Raw genomic sequence first — 19,209 nt, forward strand, 5'->3', positions numbered from 1 at the left:
TAAAATAAATATTATCCATATGCTTGTAGTATTCCTAACATTGGTGAACGGTTGGATTTTGATTTTTCATTTTAGATCTGATATTGTGAGCAACAATGGTAGTGACCGAAAAAATAACTTCACAACTTTTGTTACAACTCATCTTCACGTGGTGAGCTGTGAGTAGTGGAAAAAAATATAGTAAGAGTCTATGAAGGTCCACATCTCCACCACTCAACTCGCCACATGGAGATGAGTTGTGACAAAAGTTATGAAATTTTTTGTAGCACTAGCTTTTTTCATTGTGAGCTACTATAGTGTGTGAATATGCTTTTATTACTTTTCAAAAACACCTACATTAAATTATCTATTTTATACTACATTTTTTATTCAACTATTATTTTTATCAATTTTTTATTACTCTTCCTGTGAGTTTTAATTCAAAGTTTCAAATTTTTTATGCTTTGGTGGTAGTGATGACTAGCTCAATTCGATAAATTGTCGCCAATAAATGGCTAAAACTTTTGTAAGGTGGTATTGCGAGAAATTAATGCGACGTATTGGACCAACATGGCAACAAGTGTTCATCACCATTTTTTTTTTCAAAATTTATATACAACATTTCTAAAAAAAAAAAAAATTATGTGCAACGAAGCAAGCTTTTCATATCAAAAAAAAAAAGATGACTGACTAAATAAGTGAAAAAATAGCAATAATTTAAAAAATTATGACCTTAGAAAGCCTGAATTTTAGTTGAATAAAAAATAACTAATAATGAAAAGATGAATTTTAAATCTTGTGTTCTATATATATAGACTCGTCGGAATCGGGTGGCAGAAAATTGCACCCGCGCGCCAACCGTCGGAGTAGTCTGGTCAGGCAGATCAGACCTTCAATGGGTGGCGGGCAGGTCAGTCGGAATCATAGATCTGAGAAAATGGTGAGAAACACTCAAATTCAGCAAAAATCTCATCAAATTCTATGAGATTTCACTAGATTTGACAAAAATCTCACTAGATTCGATGAGATTTTGCCAGATCCGGTCAAAATCTCATTGGATCTAAGTGAAATATTGCCGAAATCTAGGTTTTTTAGTCGAAATCTAGAAAATTTCACTAGAATCTGGAATTTTTTGCTGGAATCTGTGTACCTTTTGGTCGGATCAGGTTTTTCGGGTTTTAGGGGAGGGAAATTGAAACCAAAACGGTTTCTTCAAGTGGGTCGGGTCTTTGGATGATTCTAGATAGCCCTAGTATATGTTATAAGCTTCAATTTCATAATATAACTAAAAGGAAGAAAGAGTAGAGTGTATGTCTGCCTTACAAACAGTGGCCAAGGCTTCTGGCAGATTATCCTTATTGAAACACAAAGACAAGCTAGAACCCAAGGCATGTTTGGAGTATTCACATCAAGGATCTCAAAAAATATAGCATTTAATAACTCAAAAACCTACTTAATCAATTTTAACAACTCACTTTACAATTCATTCCACATCAAAGTTTCTATTTTTTTACCATGTCATTTATAATAATATAAACAACTCATTAAAATAAAATTAAAAAAAAAAAACAATCGCCACAAAAACCAACCGCCACAACCAATTAACACAAAATTATTAAAAAAATAATAATAGCAAGTTGCTACAATGAGCTCTCATTTATGAGAGTTCACAATAGCAAGGTATCAAATTTTTTTTTTTTTTTAAGATATGGCATCTTTGATGAAATATGATTTTTTGTGGTCTCAGATGCTAAAAATAGCTTTTGAGTAGGTTTGACACCCATGTTGTGAATGCTCTTAACTGTAATATGGGCAGCAACATAACCTGCTTTTTCTAATGCAAATAAAAGAGCAACATTAGCATCAGCAGTGCCATGCCAAATGCTAGTTTAACATATAAAACATTTTTTCCTTAATTTCAACACACCACTTTACAATACACCTTACATTAGATATTATATTATTTTCTTCAACACATTAAAATAATATATACAACACATTAAAATAATCTTAAAAATCTCCTAGTATAATATATAAATAAATAAATACAAAACTCCTCGCCACCCATAACACACCCCACCACAACCCACCACCACACAAAATCAACCGCTGGCCACTAATATCAGCCCATTGCAACACCCAAAAAAAACACCACAACCAATATCAACCCATTGTAACCACACAAAAAAGAGAGAGAGATCAGTAGCGACTTAGGTAAAGGAAGCTGGGCGAGATCGACGACAACTTAGGGAGAGGAGGTTAGGCGAGATCGATGGCAACTGGGCAAGATCGATGACAACTGGGCGAGATGTAGTTAGCCAAGGTTGGGGGCTTGGCGAGAGTCGTCTAGTGAGATTGGTGGTGGCGTCTAAGAGTGAGATCAACGACATACGAGGTGGCGAGATTAAAGGAGAGATCGACGACAAGATTGGAGGTGAGAGTGAAAGGAGAGGATGATTCTATAAAAATAAAGTGGAGAGGCCAAGAGTGAATAAGAGAAAATAAGAGTGAATGAGAGAGGAAGAGAGATTGAGAGAGTGAATCAAATGGGTGAGAGTGAGGAGAGAGAAAAGTAGAAAAAAAAAATATTAAAAGGTTTTAGCATTTCTATCAATACAATTCTAATATTAAAATTGTACTCTTAATCAATATCAAAACTTTTAGCATTTAGAACATGTGATGTTAGAGGTTTTTTGGTTTTTAGTGTGCCAAATACCAAATATGCTATAATAAGAGGATTGAGATAAATGTTGCACATGATGCAATTGCTTTCAATCTTATCCATTAGATTGAAAATGTTTTTATTGTTTGCAAGAGAGAGAAAATGAGTAATTACACCCATTAGAGCACTCTCATCAGGTGTGTCAAATGTGCCAAATGTCAAATATTTGGCATTTGGCACACCAAAACTCCAAAATATGAGTCTCATGAGATGTTTCAAATGCCAAAAATTTTGACACATATCTACAATACCGTCTCACATATGAGATGATACGGACATCTATGCCAAACACTGTTTGGCTTATTTAATTCATTTTTTTCTCTCTTCTCCTATCAGATGTCTCTCTTCGTCTACGATGCATTTCTCTCTCTCTCTCTCTGGCCACGCCGATCTCATTTTTTCTCATCGCCATCTCGCCATCGCCTAGAAATAGAGACCGCCTAGGCTCGCCACTGATCACTGACCCACTTTGCGACGAAGAGGAACTTTAGTGTAAAGGATATGGTGGCCGGAAGTGAAAACTTCCCTCAACAACGACGACGACGACGACGGAGGCATCTGATTCAAAATGTCTCGATGTATGTCTGATTCAATTTATTATTTTAATGTAAATTGTAATTAATTTTATAATTGATTTGGTGGATTTGGGATGTGGGTTTGTGCCGGTAGTGGATGTGGGTTTGTGTTGATCTCTCTAGTTGTGTGTGCTTTATTTATTTATTTTTATTTTTTTTAAGGTGACGTTGGTGGATGTGGGTTTGTGCCGGTGGTGGTTGTGGTCGTTGTTGCAGCAGTGATTGTTGGTGGCCGTTGTTGCGACAGTGGTGAAAGAATAAAGCATCCGATAAATGAAATATTGTAAAATAATATGGTAAAATAATAAAATAAGTATTTAGTATGTCAAAATGACATTTTTTTAAAATCATGGGAATACTCTTAAGTATTGGACTAGATTTTAATCTCTAATAAGACTAGACTCCAGAGGACAACAATAAAAAAGAGTAAAAGACTAGTAACAAGTGGATTTTACATTACATTTCAAAAATATCGATATCAAATTATTTATTTTACATTACATTTTATTAAAATATTTTTTAAATTTTTTATTACTCTTTTTATTTGCATATAAAAAAAATTAAAAACTAATTTTGTATGTGAAATAATAATCATTTAAAATTTATGATGATTATAGTAACAATTTAAATTTACACAATCTTATTGCATGATATAAACGAATGACGTTCAAAATATACCTTTTTTTTTTTTTACCATTTTACGTTAATCGATGCAAGTGCTGTACGCCTGTACCTGATTTGTGAGGTGATAATTTAAGTTTAAAATATGGAGGGTGAAAAGTGAAAATTCGCATAACATTCTCACTCTTTTCAAAAAGGCAAAAAAAAAAAGTCACACACAGAGACTGTAAAGGAATTATTTACTGTTTAAGGTAAAAAAGCAAAATATACCGCTAGGTAAGAGCAAGGCTAATTGGGTAAATTCGATAATGGGCACAAAGTACAGAGTCAGTTCTGCATCACATTGGCTTACGTGCGTTTAACTGCAACCCTAGATTATATTTTAGATTTATTGCCTACCGTTTTTTTACCTCTCTTTACAGTTCACATTACGCGTGTACTTTATTTTATGTCTCTCACCCAATCTTCCTGCTTTCATTCATTCAATCTCTTCCTCTTCAGCCGCTCCTTCCTCACCAATCTCTCTTTCTCTCTCTCTCTCTCTCTCTATAAAAACCTTCAAATTCGACTCTCTGCGTGTCTCTCTCTCTGTTGCAAGATGAGAGATCTTAGGTATGGTTTTTTTTTTTTGTTAATTGTCATCAGATCATGTGTTCATCGGTGCGGTTGACCGGTTTTTAAAGGCATTTATTTTTTCACTGCACACAGAGAAGAGATGACATCTCTTTTCTCTAAGATGAAGAGCCTCCACCGCAAAGCCGGGGCTGCAGATCGGAGTGAAGCCAAGGGGGATGGGGTAGATCGGAACGCCGTGTCGAGATTATGTTTTCATGGCTGTTCGGTGTTCATTGGTGCGGTTGACCTTTTTTTTCAAGGAGTTATATTTTTACCACACACACCCAGTCGAGAGAGAGAGATATCATGACATCGGTTTCTCCAAGATAAGAACACCTCCGAGGTTGTTGGCTATGGCTGTCTGTGTGTTCAGACATCGGCCGATCTGAGTAGAGCAAAGGTGGATGGGTAGATCGCCGATCGATAAGGTGTGAACTTTTGTTGGTCGATCGAGACCTATCTATCAAAGGTATGCTTCCTTCTTATTCTTTTCCGTTATACCCTGAAAGTAAATTGAAGTTATTATTATTTTTCATATCTGTGGCTATGATGACCGTGTGTTTGTGTTATACTTATATACCTGCGTTTCCTTATATTATTTTCCCTTATTCTTTGTTTCTTTCTTCTATATCTGTGACGTTTTCTTATATATCTATCATTTTTTTTGAAAGAAACTAACAAATTTTTTATCACCTTCGTAGGTCCTTTTTTTCAGAATGAAAGAAGGGCATGAAAAACTGGGGTAAGAGATAAGCTATTCTTGGCTTCTACCCTTTTTTTTTAACGTAATGTAAGCTACACACGTGGGTGGGGTGGGGGGCTATGGCTCCCCCAGAATTTTGAAATATTCTTTATTTTTTTTTATGTATATAAAATTATTTTACTATTTTGAATTTTTAGCCTACAAAAATGGCACAACGATGCTTTAAAAAAAAATAAATGGCCTTACTTTATTTTTTTCAATTTCATTTTTTTTTATAGATAGATAGTTCTTTATTTTTCTCAATTTCAGTTTTTATGGTAAAATGTGATCCTAATCTTATTATATTTGGTGATTTTTTTCCCCTATGGATGTCCTAATGTACGACTTATAAGTTATATCCCACACACATACATAATGCTAGTTGTTTTTTTTTTTTTAATTTATAAAAGTTTGGCACCTTGTTTGGTATCTTTTCAACCCATTATGTCGTGATTAAGTCATTGAATCATTATCAAAAAAAATTTATGACTAAAACTACACAAGAAATATCTCTTTAGTTGCTACATAATGGTTTAGAATAAGATAGCTTCAAACATATTCCTCCAAGTTTTGATCATTCATGTCATTGAAATTTTCATTAGTTCAATTGAAATATTTTTTACATATAATTTGAAACAAATGTATTTATGATAGAAAATACTAAGTGTTTTTTTGGGTGTGTATATATGTAACTTATGAAATAAAAAAGTGTGTATATGTGTGCGTTAAAAAGGTATTTTTTGGGTTGTCTTGACTAATATTTTGGTGTCACAATTCTCCGTCCCTTATACTACAGCACCGTAAATTTTCTGGAAAATTATTCATTCTCCAAAAAGCATTATCTAGAAAACCGTCTGATTTTCTTGTGTTTGGTAGTGACCTCAAAAATAAGCTGAAAATGTGATTTTTTTTTTTCTACTACTCAGAGCCCCTGCATCTCCCGCACCAACCCCCCCCCCCCCCCCCCCCCCCCATCAGCTGTTTCTGCTGCATCTCCATCTTAACACACTACTACTCAGCATGTCAAGCCCCTGCACCTCTCGCCTCCCCCATCAGCTTCTTCTGCTACATCTCTAGCACGTCCAGGCTGCACATTTAGTCAAGTGGTAAGTTAAAGCATGCACAATTTTTTGGGATAGCAAGATATTTTCTATTATGCTTCTATTAGGAATAAAAGCAACCAGAGCAGGGTCAATCAATTTGCTTAACATTGGTCTGAGCCTACCCACATAATAAATCAAGAACCTTCTCCAATGATACCCGTATAGTAAATCAAGAACCTTCTCCAATAATACCCACTGAATCCCAAACGGCCCAAATATAAAACTCTGCAACTTAAAAGCTTCACTACAATGTATGAAAAGGTGGTCCACTGTCTCCCCAGGCCAGCACATACAACAACAACAACTCACCATTGAAAACAAGAAAGAAGAAATTTTGCTTACAAGAGAAATACCTCTAAAATGCTAATTACAGAATGCAGGTGTATAAGCTCTCATTAAGCCAACAAAACTTAGGTTATGTTTGGTAATCTATGAACTATATATTATATATTGTTTTTTAGGCTAATCTATGAACTTTTTTTTATTGATATAAAAAAAGATGTGTCTAAACAATAACATGCTAGCATAGCAGGTACATGCATTTGTTGCCAGACTAAAACACGCTCACTAAAGTCTGAACACACAGGCATTGTATCTTTCAAACATAAGACCAAAACCTGAACATGAAATCTCATTTAACTCTAGGCTTGGGTCGTTTCTTCATATATCATTGGTAATTGATGCTCAACTTTGTCATGTCTGGCAATTCCTCTTGTCAGGCTGTGAACTAAAGAGGATTTCATGGATGACGAGAGGAAAGTGGAGGGAGGGAAGAGAGAGAGGTGGGTTTGGGTCTGGCCGCAAGTTTAATTTGGACTTTGTTATTGTGCTTTTGGTTTCGCTTTTTTGTTTCAGCTAGGACTCGAAGCCTAGACTTCATTAAGTTCATTAGGCTTCTCTGTGTTTTCATAACTGAAAACAGGTTATTAGTTATTCTCAGTTTCCTTTGGAAATTGAGATTTGGAAACCATTTTTGATTTCTGTCTATTTTGAATTACCAAACAATTTTTTTGGTCTAGAAAATAGAAAATAATTTTTGAAAATAGAAAATTGGAAAAAAAAAACTGTTGTCAAACATACCCTTAGTGTTCTAACTGTTTAAAATCAAAATCGATAAAGGAATATTCATACTTGGATATTTTCTAAATGTATTTGCTGGACTAATGAATCTCAGGTTGGCTCCATCATACAAATGCCAGAGATTGATATAGTGGAGGACAGGGAAAGGATGCCCAGCATGCATAAGACAGAAAAGTGAGTGCAGGTGAATTAACTTACAGTTGCCTAGAAGTAGATGCTTTGACAAGGAAAGGTTTATCACTATCCATAGTAGTGCCAACCTTAACTTTAGATTGTTCTCCATTTCTGTCCTGGCCACTCCCACCGTATTCTAATGATACTAAGTCAATTGATCCCTGAAGAGATGAAGGCAATGGCACCTTGTCTGGTGGGATATATATGAGTATGAATACAGATATTGCTACCATGGTAAATGCAACCCACACTGACATGGTTAAGAGAGCTATTGTCTCCACCTCACAACTGTTGCAATATTTGCAGTAAGAGGATAATCACCTGATGTATCCTCTTTTACAAGTAAAGGTTTATCACTATCCATGGAAGTGCCAACCTTAACTTTAGATTGTTCTCCATGACTGTCCTGGCCACTCCTACCATATTCTAATGATACTGACTGAATTAATGGACCCCTGAAGAGATGAAGGCAATGGCACAGTGTCTGGTGGGACATATCTGAGTATCAATAGGTTAAGAGAGCTATTGTCTCCTCACAATTGTTACAATATTTTTAGTTTCCCACATATTTGTGCATATTTTTACAACTGTTACAATATTTTTCTAATATATCACAGAGTATGAGGTAATTTGCATATGTTTCCAATAAGGTAAGGCTTTGGTGAGTTTATCAGATAGGCCAGAATTGCATAGTCTAATGAAACGTGTTTTCCAGCTTTATTTCAGAAGAGACATGCACCAAAATAAAAGAAACGGAAGTAATGACAAAGAACAAGAATGCATTGGAATTGAGAGATGTTTGAGAGATCTGTTGATCTTCTAAAATCTTTTCTAGTTGGGACTTTCTTTGTGTGGTCTCATACTGGGGTTGTATTTGATTTCCTTCAATCTGCTTACTTATGTTTCTCTTGTTTCAAGTACACTTTGTAAACATGACGGACTTTTAAATACATGAAATTATCCATTACCTATCAAAAAGAAGAAGAAGAAGAAGAAGATTGCACTGGAGTTGCTGAACTATGGCATAATAAAATATCACACAACCCAATTCTGCACATTCAGATAGCCATGACACTCTTCTAGCTAGAATGCTACAGTTAGGTTTCCTCATATTTGTCCGGGATCATCGAGGAACCTACTTCTCTCACATAAAATTCATGTTAAGTGTATGTAGGGTGGAGATCCCCTTTCTGGCAAATAAAACTCAGAACAAATTGCCAACCAGTTCTATTCAAAATGTCTCTGATATATCAATGATTTCAAATTGATATTATTCTAAAAAGGAATAAAAAATGTTATCATACCCATTTCTGATTAATGATACCAATCAAATGTAATGCATAAAGAAAATCAAATCAAAGTACAAATCTACTACCAGGAAAGAGTATAGTGGAAATCAGGAATCAGATTCGAGTAGATCTGGTAATTAATCACCTTCATCCTGCACTTATTCATGTGCTCTCTTAGCTCGGAGTCTCCCTGATAGATGTCATGGCAATGAGGGCACGGGCCATGTCCTTTACTTCTCAGGTCTCTCATGTTTCCTTTCAGATCGAACATCTTGGGTTTTTTGCTCTTCTTCCCCATCTGAGACCGCTGTGAAAAACAAGAAGCAGCTTAAATCACCTTTCAATGAAGAGACTAATCCAGAAGCTGAGATTGTAGTGAAAAGACACGAAGCAGTTTGAATCACCTTTCAATTATTATTATTATTATTACTACCTCTTAGGTCTCTCGTCTTTACTTTCAGATTGAACACCTTGGGTTTTTTGCTCTTCTTCCCCATCTGAGACTGCTGCTGGGTTTTTTGCTCGTCTTCCCCATCTGAGACCGCTGTGAAAAACAAGAAGCAGCTTGAATCACCGTTCAATGAAGAGACACTAAACCAGAAGCTGAGATTGCAGTGAAAAGACATGAAGCAGCTTGAATTACCTTTCAATTATTATTATTATTATTACTACCTCTCAGGTCTCTCGTCTTTCCTTTCAGATCGAACACTTTGGGCTTTTTGCTCTTTTTTCCCATTTGAGACCGCTGAGGAAAACAAGAAGCTGCTTGAATCACATGAGACACTAAACCGGAAGCTGAGATTGCAGTGAAAAGACACGAAGCAGCTTGAATCACCTTTCAATTATTATTATTATTATTAGTAGTACTACTACTATTGGCGAGTTTTCTATTTATAATATAGAAAGAAAAATTTATTATCAGTTTTACTAAATATATTTAAACGCGTTGGCTTCGTATTACCTACTATTGAAATTCTTCAAAATAAGCAACAAGTCAACAGACTTACTAAGTCAGCCAAATGTGATCCTATTGAAACAAGTAGGCCTGATGCTCTTCGCCAGTCTGCATTTAGCTCCTAAATAAAAGAGAACAACCTAGGAGAGTAATAAAAGTTGATCCAGGAATAAAATAATTGAGCATGTAAAAGAAACCTGTGCATCTGAGCACCAAGCAACATAATCTCCTAAAGTAACACTGTAAACACAAATTTTCCCAATTGAAGAAAAATCAAACAAATTGAAAAAAATGAGTTCTACAAATATATTTTCATATTAATCAAGTAATGAGTTCAATCTCAGTTTTGACAAATGCTCCTCTGATTCTATCTTCTTTATGGTCTTGACTCAAACGTGAAATTTTCTTCAATTTGGTTGAAAGATTGATCAAATGGTCTTCACAACGAATCTCTGGCTTTAAGCTTGTTAGAGATTTGTTGTCCTTCAAGTTCTTCAAGCCCTTCGAATGTTCTTCAAGTTCTTCAAATGTTCTTCAAGTTCTTCAAAAAATTCTTTTGACAGAATTTCTCCAGAGCCTGGGCCTCTTGAAAAACTTCCTTTAAAATGAGAGGGGATGTCCTCTATTTATAGTGATTTTAGAGGATAAGCTCCACTTTGAGTTGATACGCTTGAAAGTATGTAGTAGACTTTTGATTGGCCCAAATTCTTCTTAGAGATAATTATCTCTATTTATCTATATCATATTTTGATAAAGATAATAATCAACAAAGATAAATCATTATCTCTATTTAGTTTACTTTAATAAAGATAATTATCCATAAATTTTGAATAGGAAGTTTATCTTTATCTTGTGGGCCAAATGACATGTGGCAAATTTTGATATGCCAGTGTGATGTCAATTTGGATGACACATGTCATTATCTAATTTAATTAATTTAATGACATTAATTTGGAATTTGCCACTAAATTTTAATGTGGCATTTTATAATTGGCTTAAAATTTTGCCTCTTACAAATGCCCCCTCGAGACTTGGTCATTTTCACAATTTTGAATGTGGGAAGTGATCAAGTCTCGACAAATTTCACGCTTTGATGCAACTAATTTCAGCGCCTTTCATATATACATATTTTTTTTCTTTGCCCCATATCACAATGATCCTACTGTTGGTCCACTGCCCAAGTAGAGATTGTCTAATGTGATAGTAGCCACGTTCAAATCCAGTGGCCAAAGTATACCAAGACTCAAAAGAGTTCTAATGTTACTCATTTATAGAGTTCCAATAGAACTAAATTTCAAATAAGTATATGACTTAAAAATATCCTAATGCATGCAAAAGTCCAACATGCAAGAATCCACGTTTCTTTTTTCCTAGTCCGAGTTGAAGAAGAATTCCCTTATATCATGACTTAAAAAGAGTCCTAACGCATGCAAAACTCCACCATGCAAGAATCCATGTTTTTTTTCCTAGTCCAAGTTGAAGAAGAATTCCCTTATATCATGACTTAAAAGAGTCCTAATGCATGCAAAACTCCACCATGCAAGAATCCACGTTTTTTTTTTTCTTTTTTTTTTTTTTTTTTCTAGTCCAAGTTGAAGAAGAATTCCCTTCCTATGAAAAGATAATCTCAAGAAGGAATTGGTTTCAAGAATTCTTCAGGTACAAGAATTCTTCTTTACTTTGACTTCTTTTCCTGGCCAATTCAGTCTTGACTGGATGAGTTTTAATTGCAGTTAAACTCTGTCTAACCAGCACTATAAAAGGCCAACTCCAGCCGCACATAATTCACAATTTTTTTTTCATAGTGCGTAAGCTCAGAAATCTCAAAAACAATTCTTGGAGAAGGCATAAGATTTTTTTTTTCTTCTTTCTCATTCAAGTAACTAGGTATACTCTCCTCTTCTTATAATTCTTTTTCTAAACTAATATCACATATGTATGATATTTAGTTCGATAGATTCAATGTACACTAGTTTCTTCATATGATCTTCACTACTTAACGATTTTCTTTGCATGCAGTGGATCCATCTTTAAGGATTTGGCGTTAAGTTTTGCAAGAGTTCAATCACACAAACCTTTGGAGGTACATTCTTGATCAAAGCTTTTCACTTGTGCATGTCCTTTTTTTTTTTTTTGTGTTGTTTCACCTTCGTTTAGGATAGGTAATATGATGACTTAGTGGCACTGCAAAGAACTTGCAAGAGTTTATTTTGTTCCTTAAGCCAAGTAGCTACCAAGACAACGACCTCGACGAAAATCTTGACAATGAAGTCTATCTGTGATGCGAAGACTTCCTTGTAGACAATCTTGACAACGAAGTCTATCTGTGATACGAAGACTTCCTTGCAGACGAAGACAACAACGAAGTCTATCTGTGATACGAAGACTTCCTTGCGGACGAAGACAACAACGAAGTCTATCTGTGATACGAGGACTTCCTTGCGGACGAAGACAACAACGAAGTCTATCTGTGATACGAAGACTTCCTTGCAGACAAAGACAACAACGAAGTCTATCTGTGATACGAAGACTTCCTTGCAGACGAAGACAATCTTGACAACGAAGTCTATCTGTGATACGAAGACTTCCTTGCAGACGAAGATTGCATTGAAGAAGAAGGCTACTTTTAGGATGAAAATTGTCTATGCCAGGATGTGTGTCCATTGATATCTTGCAATGGAACAATACTTGCATACGAGGATATAATAACTTTGCTTTTTATTTTTTATTTTTTTTTATTGCATGTCCATGCCCCCCCCTTTTTTTTTAACCTTCTTTGCACCGTAGTTTATATATATTTTTTGTTTAGGTTCGCCCTTTCATCATGGTGCTCTTCAAGGACTTCTCTTCATCCGGCAAGAAGTATCTCATTGTTACTAAAGAATCGAATGACACTAAGGAAGTAGACATATCAATGCTCGTTGAAAGGCCGATTATTGGTCGATTTGCGGAAAGGTGGCCTGAACTTAAAGACTCAAGAGACATTGTGGAGTGGACCTATGATGCCTCTCGGAATTCTGATTCCCCCTCTAGAGCGTGGTCTTTGCATAGCTCTCTTCACAAGAACACTGCAGAGTCTCGTTATCTAGTGACTCTTGGCCGTCGTATAATTTCAGGCGGAACACGTTGGGGCACTCTTTTCAAGATCAATGGAGAGTGGAGTTACATACCTCTATATTGGGAATGGCTCGAAGATGTTCTTTTTAGAAGCAAGAAGACTCTTGACAAGGCCCATATTTATGACGCAGTTTCAGCATCTCTGTACACATATGATCGAAATCCTGATATAATGCGAGCATTTTGCGAAGGATGGTGTCCACAAACCAACACCCTCCACACATCACTTGGTGAGATGTCTATCTCACTTTGGGATTTGTATCGACTTGGCGGGCTTCCTATCTTTGGTCGTCTTTACGATGAAGCCATCCCTTGCTGCGAGGAATTGACAGGAAGTGACGAGGTGGAGAGGTTCATCCCAAAGAGTTGTGAGCACCTATTCGCGGCCTTTCATCTTCTTAATTCTAAAAAGGAAGGAGAAGACCCGCGTGTTTCGGCGAGCGATTGGGTTAACTTTTGGTGTAGATATGGAATGAAATATTCAAAACCACCAAGTCGAAGGACAAAGAGGTTAAGTCGTGCAATCAAGACTCATAATCCTAACGGTTCGCTTAATAAAATTCAAGGCTGGTCCAAATGTGGGAAAAAGCCTTTTATTGAACTCAAGATTGAGGATGGGCTATGGGAAGAGACCTACTTAGCTGCATTACTTTCTTGTTGGCTTTGCACCATTGTTTTGCCAAGTGAAGATCCCAATACAATTCGCCCTGGAACCTTCAAGATTGCAAGCTTCATGGCAACAGGTCGCCCTTTTTGTCTAGCAATACCAGTTCTAGTTAGTCTCTACCGAGGACTAAACAAGATTGCTCATTCTTCTCCAATGATTAGTCGTTCTGGTGCCTGCTTCCCTGTTCATTATATTTATGGCTGGCTAGGTCTTTATTTTAGGACTCATTATGAGATTGATGTCCCAGGACCCAAGATGGTTGTATATTCTGGGGAAGGAGGGGCCAAACACTTTGATGAACACGAAGCAAGGAAGTTGATACAAGGTACTTCTATGCAATGGGACGCAAATTTGTATGTCAGGAATAGGGAGGAGACTTTTCTTGATGATGGAGGACTTTCTCGTAATTTATCGTCATATTTTATAAGTATCCGTTCTTCTTACTTGTCTATGCGTCAAGAGGGTCATCTCATAGTGGAACCTTATAGTCCTTTTCGGTTTAGCCGTCAATTTGGACTTTGCCAAGACATTCCAGGTACCATTAAAGAGGACATTCGTCAAGGAACTTTGGATAAAATTGTGGAGTTTTGGAGATTATGTACTCTCTACAAGACTGGTTGCAAAGCATTCTTTCCAGTGCCTCCTACCCCAGCTAATTTCAAACTTCATACTACAAGTGGCTACAAAAAGTGGTGGAATCATATTCATGGGAAGTATCTTGATGATGGTGTAAATATCTTGATTGCAAGTGCACATCCTCCTCCTTCCAAGAGTAAGGTAGTTCAGCCTATCAATGTCAAGAGCAACAATAATAAGGATATTCGATTACCCAAAGTTCATGTGGCAAACACCATCTCAAAACCTGTGAACCACCATATTCAGCCCAAGGAGTCTCAAGGTGTCACAACTAAATTGAAGAGGCCTCCTCCAAGGGCCCCATCTGTTGAAAGGTCCTTAGAAGTGCATGATGCATCTGAAGGAGGAGCAAATCCAGTTCTTGAAGAAATGAGTGATGATAATGATAGTGATCATCATTGGAATCGGACTAAAAAGCCCAAATTGACAATACCTATCAACCCAAATTCCCTTAGAGGCATCACAAGTGCTTCTGAAAACCTTGAGGGTGCAAAGGATCAGGTCTTTTTTTTTTTTTTTAGAAGAAACTTTCCTTTTCTTTATGCAAAGTATATCTTACATGAACAATGTGTATTTGATTGCAGTCTGATCAACAAGTTTCGAACATGGAGGTTGACAATGAGGCGACTTTTGAGAATAATTCCAATCCACAATCTCTTGCTACATCACCAAGAAACAAAGTTCAGGTATTCATTATTAGTCTTTGACTCTTCTTCTTGCTTCTCTTCTTTTTCTTTTTTTCTTTTGAGTTACTCCTTATGAACTATGTATTATTATTATTATTTTTTCAGTCCGATCAACGAACCTTGCCACTGGACATTGATAATGATGTGGCCTCAAATGATAGTGAAAGTTCAATTTCCGGTCCACGGTCATCTACTGCATTGCCAAGGAGCATAGAAGAGGTGGCTAATACCAATTCTAGGAAGAATGTTACAAGATCTCCTCAAAGAACTAAGTCTTGTGCTCCTGAAATTTCTGAATATAATCCTAATGATGAAATTTTGAAGCGCCGCATTGATCTTGCATTGAATCTTTGGAAAAGTCTTCAACAAAAGATTGTTAGAACTCCATTTAACAAAACATATTTACTCCTTGATGGGGCTAACAAGATTTTTGAGGCCATAACAACCAATCAAGCTATTGATCCTTCACCATTAGAAACATTGGTTGCAGAATATTTCGATAAGGCCAATACTTTTACATCTCTACAGTCTTCCTTTTCCTCATGTATGACGCCCGAGCAGCGTGACAAAAAGTTGGAAGAATATAAAGTTCAACTTGATGATCAGCTAAAGGTAGAGGATGAATTATTAGCACATGGTGAGGCACTTAAGGATGGATTAGTGAACACTGATTCTAAAATAGCCGAGCTTCAAGAAGAACTTAAACGATTATTCACCCACAAGCAAGAACTTGAAGCTTCTGCCCTCGAAAATGATGAAAAGCTGTCAAGCCAGAAAGTAATTGTTTCAAACATTCGAGAAGAGATTTCTTCCGTAGAGACTTCTCATACTTTAAGCAATGCAGACACTGAATCCTTGGAGTTGTTAGAACAAGAATTAAGGACCGCCCGTGATGAATTAGAGAATTACAATTGGAAATATTGACTTGTAATAGATAATCATTATAACCATCTTCTTTTTTTTCTTTTCTTTTCTTTTTTTTTTCTTTTTTTTTTTTTTTGTGAACAATAAAGGAATTCCATCATGTCAAATTTTTTTTTAATGGATTGTTTATTTCTCTAGCTCTTGCTTCAATGATTGTTAAAAGATTTTTTTTTTTTTTTGACATGTGACTGAACTTAGCATAGAATACCAAGTTGCCTACGTACCCCTTGAGGGGGATCAAGTCATTACGTAGTTCAAGGAGGTTTTTTTTTTTTTGACATGTGACTGAACTTAGCATAGAATGCCAAGCTGCCTACGTACCCCTTGAGGGGGATCAAGTCATTACGTAGTTCAAGGAGGTTTTTTTTTTATTTTTTTTTATTTTATTTTAGGTGAACACCTTCAAGAGTAATGGAAAAACATCATGTACCCTTTGAGTGTTGAGGTAGGCAGTTTAGGCTCCTACCAAGGAGTGCTTCAATCTTTAGGCATAATAACGTTTCAAGAATTTGCCGTTGATAGGACCAATTCTTAAACCATCTTCAGCAACCAACTTGTATGCTCCATTTGTATAGGCTTCTTGAATAACATACGGTCCATCCCATTTTGAAACAAACTTGTTCTTAGTGCGATGGGTGATAATGATGGGTCTTCGTACAGCAAGAACCAAATCTCCAACTTGAAAAGATCGAGGACGAACTTTTTTGTTGAAAGTCCTAGAAATGCGAGCTTGATAACACTCAAGGCGTTGTTGTGCCTCCAATCTTTTTTCATCCAATGCTTCTAATTCTTCAAGTCGTAGACGAACATTGTCTTCATTAGAAAGACCTTCTTGAATGGCAATCCTTAATGAAGGAATTTGGCGTTCAAGTGGTAGAATAGCTTCTACCCCATAAACAAGAGAATAGGGCGTGGCTTGGGTAGGTGTTCGATATGTTGTACGATACGCCCATAAGGCTTCCTCAACTCTTTCATGTCAATCTCTTTTTGACTTCCCTACAACTTTCTTGAGCAAATTGCATAGAGTCTTGTTAAAGGCTTCTGCAAGACCATTGGCTGGAGCATTATACATGGAGGAATTATGCTGCTTAAAACCAAAGTCATTGCAAAGTTTGTCCATCAACTTGTTGTAGAATTCCTTCCCATTATCAGTGATGATGTAACGGGGTACACCATACCTAAAGATGATATTTCTTTTGATGAAGTTCACGACAGTTTCCTTCTTCACTTCACGAAATACAGTAGCCTCAGCCCACTTTGAGAAATAATCTGTCGCAGCTAGGATATATGAATGTCCATCAGAAGATTTTGGCGTCAATGGCCCAACCACATCTAATCCCCAAGCATCAAATGGCCATGAAGCTACAGTAGGATGTAGGGGTTCTGGAGGTTGATGAATGAAGTTTGCATGCAATTGACATGCTGAGCATCTTTTTGCATATTCCATACAATCCTTGACCATAGTGGGCCAGTAATAACCCATCCGCTTAATTTGAAAATGAAGTTTAGGACCTGACTGGTGAGCACCACAAATCCCTGAATGAGCTTCTTCAAGTGCCTTGGCAGCTTCCTCATCATCCAAGCAACGAAGGAGAAGACCATCAAAAGAACGGCGATATAAAGTATTCTTGTAATAAACAAAACGTGGAGCTCGTCGCCGAATTTCAGTTCTATGTCGAGGGTCATTGGGCAATTTTCCATGTTCTATATAATCAATGATAGGTTGCCGCCAATCTTCTCTTTCTATGTCAAAAACTGAAATTGCGTTTACTTCTTCTTCTATCTCATCCTCATCAAAGTTTGGAGGTATTACCCATGTTTGGCATATTGGAATCTTTATTTCGGGATCTTGTAAGGTAAGAGCCGTTGCTAATTTTGCCAAGGCATCAGCTTGTTTATTCTCATTTCTTGGGACATGTGTAATACTAACGTGATCAAACCATCCCAAAAGCCTCTTGGCGTATTTGCAATATGGAATCAATTCTGGCTTTTTCACGTCATAGTGTAGAAGCACTTGATTTATGATTAACTTTGAATCACCAAAGACTTCCAAACGAGTTGTTTTTGCATCCATTGCCATTTCGAGACCTAGGATTAGTGCTTGATATTCAGCAACATTGTTTGAACAACATTCTGTAAGAGTAAATGCATATGGGAGTATATCCCCTTCTGGAGTTACAAACACTACTCCAGCACCGGCACCACAACGTTGAGCAGCTCCATCAAAGAACATCCTCCAAGGCTGTGAAATTTCAACGAGCGTTACTTCTTCATCAGGAAGGTCATCAGACATCTCCCAATCATCAAGAATAGGATGGTCAGCAAGGAAATCGGCCAAAGCTTGTCCTTTCACTGCTTTTTGTTGGACATATATTATCTCGAACTCTTGGAGTAAGAGAGCCCATTTTGCTAGCCTTCCCAAAAGAACTGGCTTAGTCATAATGTATTTAATGGGATCTGCCCGTGAGATGAGCCGTATTGAATGGGCATGCAAGTAATGTCTTAGCTTTTGAATAGCAAACATCAAAGCTGAACATGTCTTTTCAATTGGTGAATAATTGAATTCAGCACCATGCAAGGTTCTACTCAAGTAATAGAGAGCGTTCTCCTTTCCTTCTTCATTTTCTTGAGCCAGAAGCACTCCTAATGATCGTTCTTGTGCTGCTATGTAAAGAATAAGTGGCCACCCCTGTATGGGTGCTCGTAGAACAGGGGGATTTAGCAAGTATGTTTTGATGCTCTCAAAAGCATTTTTACATGCTTGATCCCACTTGAATGGGACATCTTTCTTCATAAGGCGACTGAAAGGTTGACAGCGTCCTGCCAAGTTAGATATAAACCTTCTGATGTAAGCAAGCTTTCCTTGAAGACTTTTGAGCTCGTGAATGTTTCGAGGTTCTGGCATCTTTTGAATAGCATCAATCTTCGATCTATCAATTTCAATTCCTCGGTGTCGAACTATATATCCTAGGAATTTTCCTGATGTAACTCCAAATGCACACTTCATGGGGTTCATTTTAAGTTGGTACCTACGAAGTCGTTCAAAGACTTGACGAAGGTCTTGCAGATGCTCCATTCTTTTTTTTGACTTCACAACCAGATCATCAACATAGCACTCTACATTCATGTGAAGTAGGTCATCAAATATTCTTTGCATCGCCCTTTGATAAGTGGCGCCTGCATTCTTTAATCCGAAAGGCATAACTTTATAGCAGTATATTCCTTTTGGAGTACGAAAAGCAGTGAGCTCTTCATCTTTTGGAGCCATGCGAATTTGATTGTAACTAGAGAACCCATCCATAAATGAAAGAGCTTCATGGCCTA

General features: G+C 36.7%; 2 long non-coding RNA genes across 7 annotated transcripts; one reads left to right on the forward strand and one right to left on the reverse strand.

The window, feature by feature from the left end:
* The first annotated feature begins 4,317 nt into the window (after positions 1–4,317).
* Positions 4,318–8,559, forward strand: LOC142610326 (uncharacterized). 6 transcript variants are annotated; one of them, XR_012839807.1, is made up of 5 exons: positions 4,320–4,981; positions 5,214–5,254; positions 6,181–6,360; positions 7,077–7,139; positions 7,532–8,559. It is a non-coding gene; the product is annotated as an uncharacterized LOC142610326 (long non-coding RNA). The 6 variants fall into 6 exon arrangements; XR_012839806.1 differs by lacking the exon at positions 7,077–7,139 and having other exon boundaries at positions 4,324–4,509; positions 4,606–4,981; XR_012839803.1 differs by lacking the exon at positions 7,077–7,139 and having other exon boundaries at positions 4,323–4,981.
* On the reverse strand, positions 6,679–9,888 carry LOC142610327 (uncharacterized). Its single transcript, XR_012839809.1, has 2 exons — positions 9,334–9,888; positions 6,679–9,207 (listed from the first exon to the last, which is right to left on the reverse strand). It is a non-coding gene; the product is annotated as an uncharacterized LOC142610327 (long non-coding RNA).
* Positions 9,889–19,209: the final 9,321 nt, after the last annotated feature.

Source organism: Castanea sativa, chromosome 9, assembly GCF_040712315.1.
Source record: "Castanea sativa cultivar Marrone di Chiusa Pesio chromosome 9, ASM4071231v1".
In the NCBI taxonomy this organism is placed as follows: Eukaryota; Viridiplantae; Streptophyta; class Magnoliopsida; order Fagales; family Fagaceae; genus Castanea; species Castanea sativa.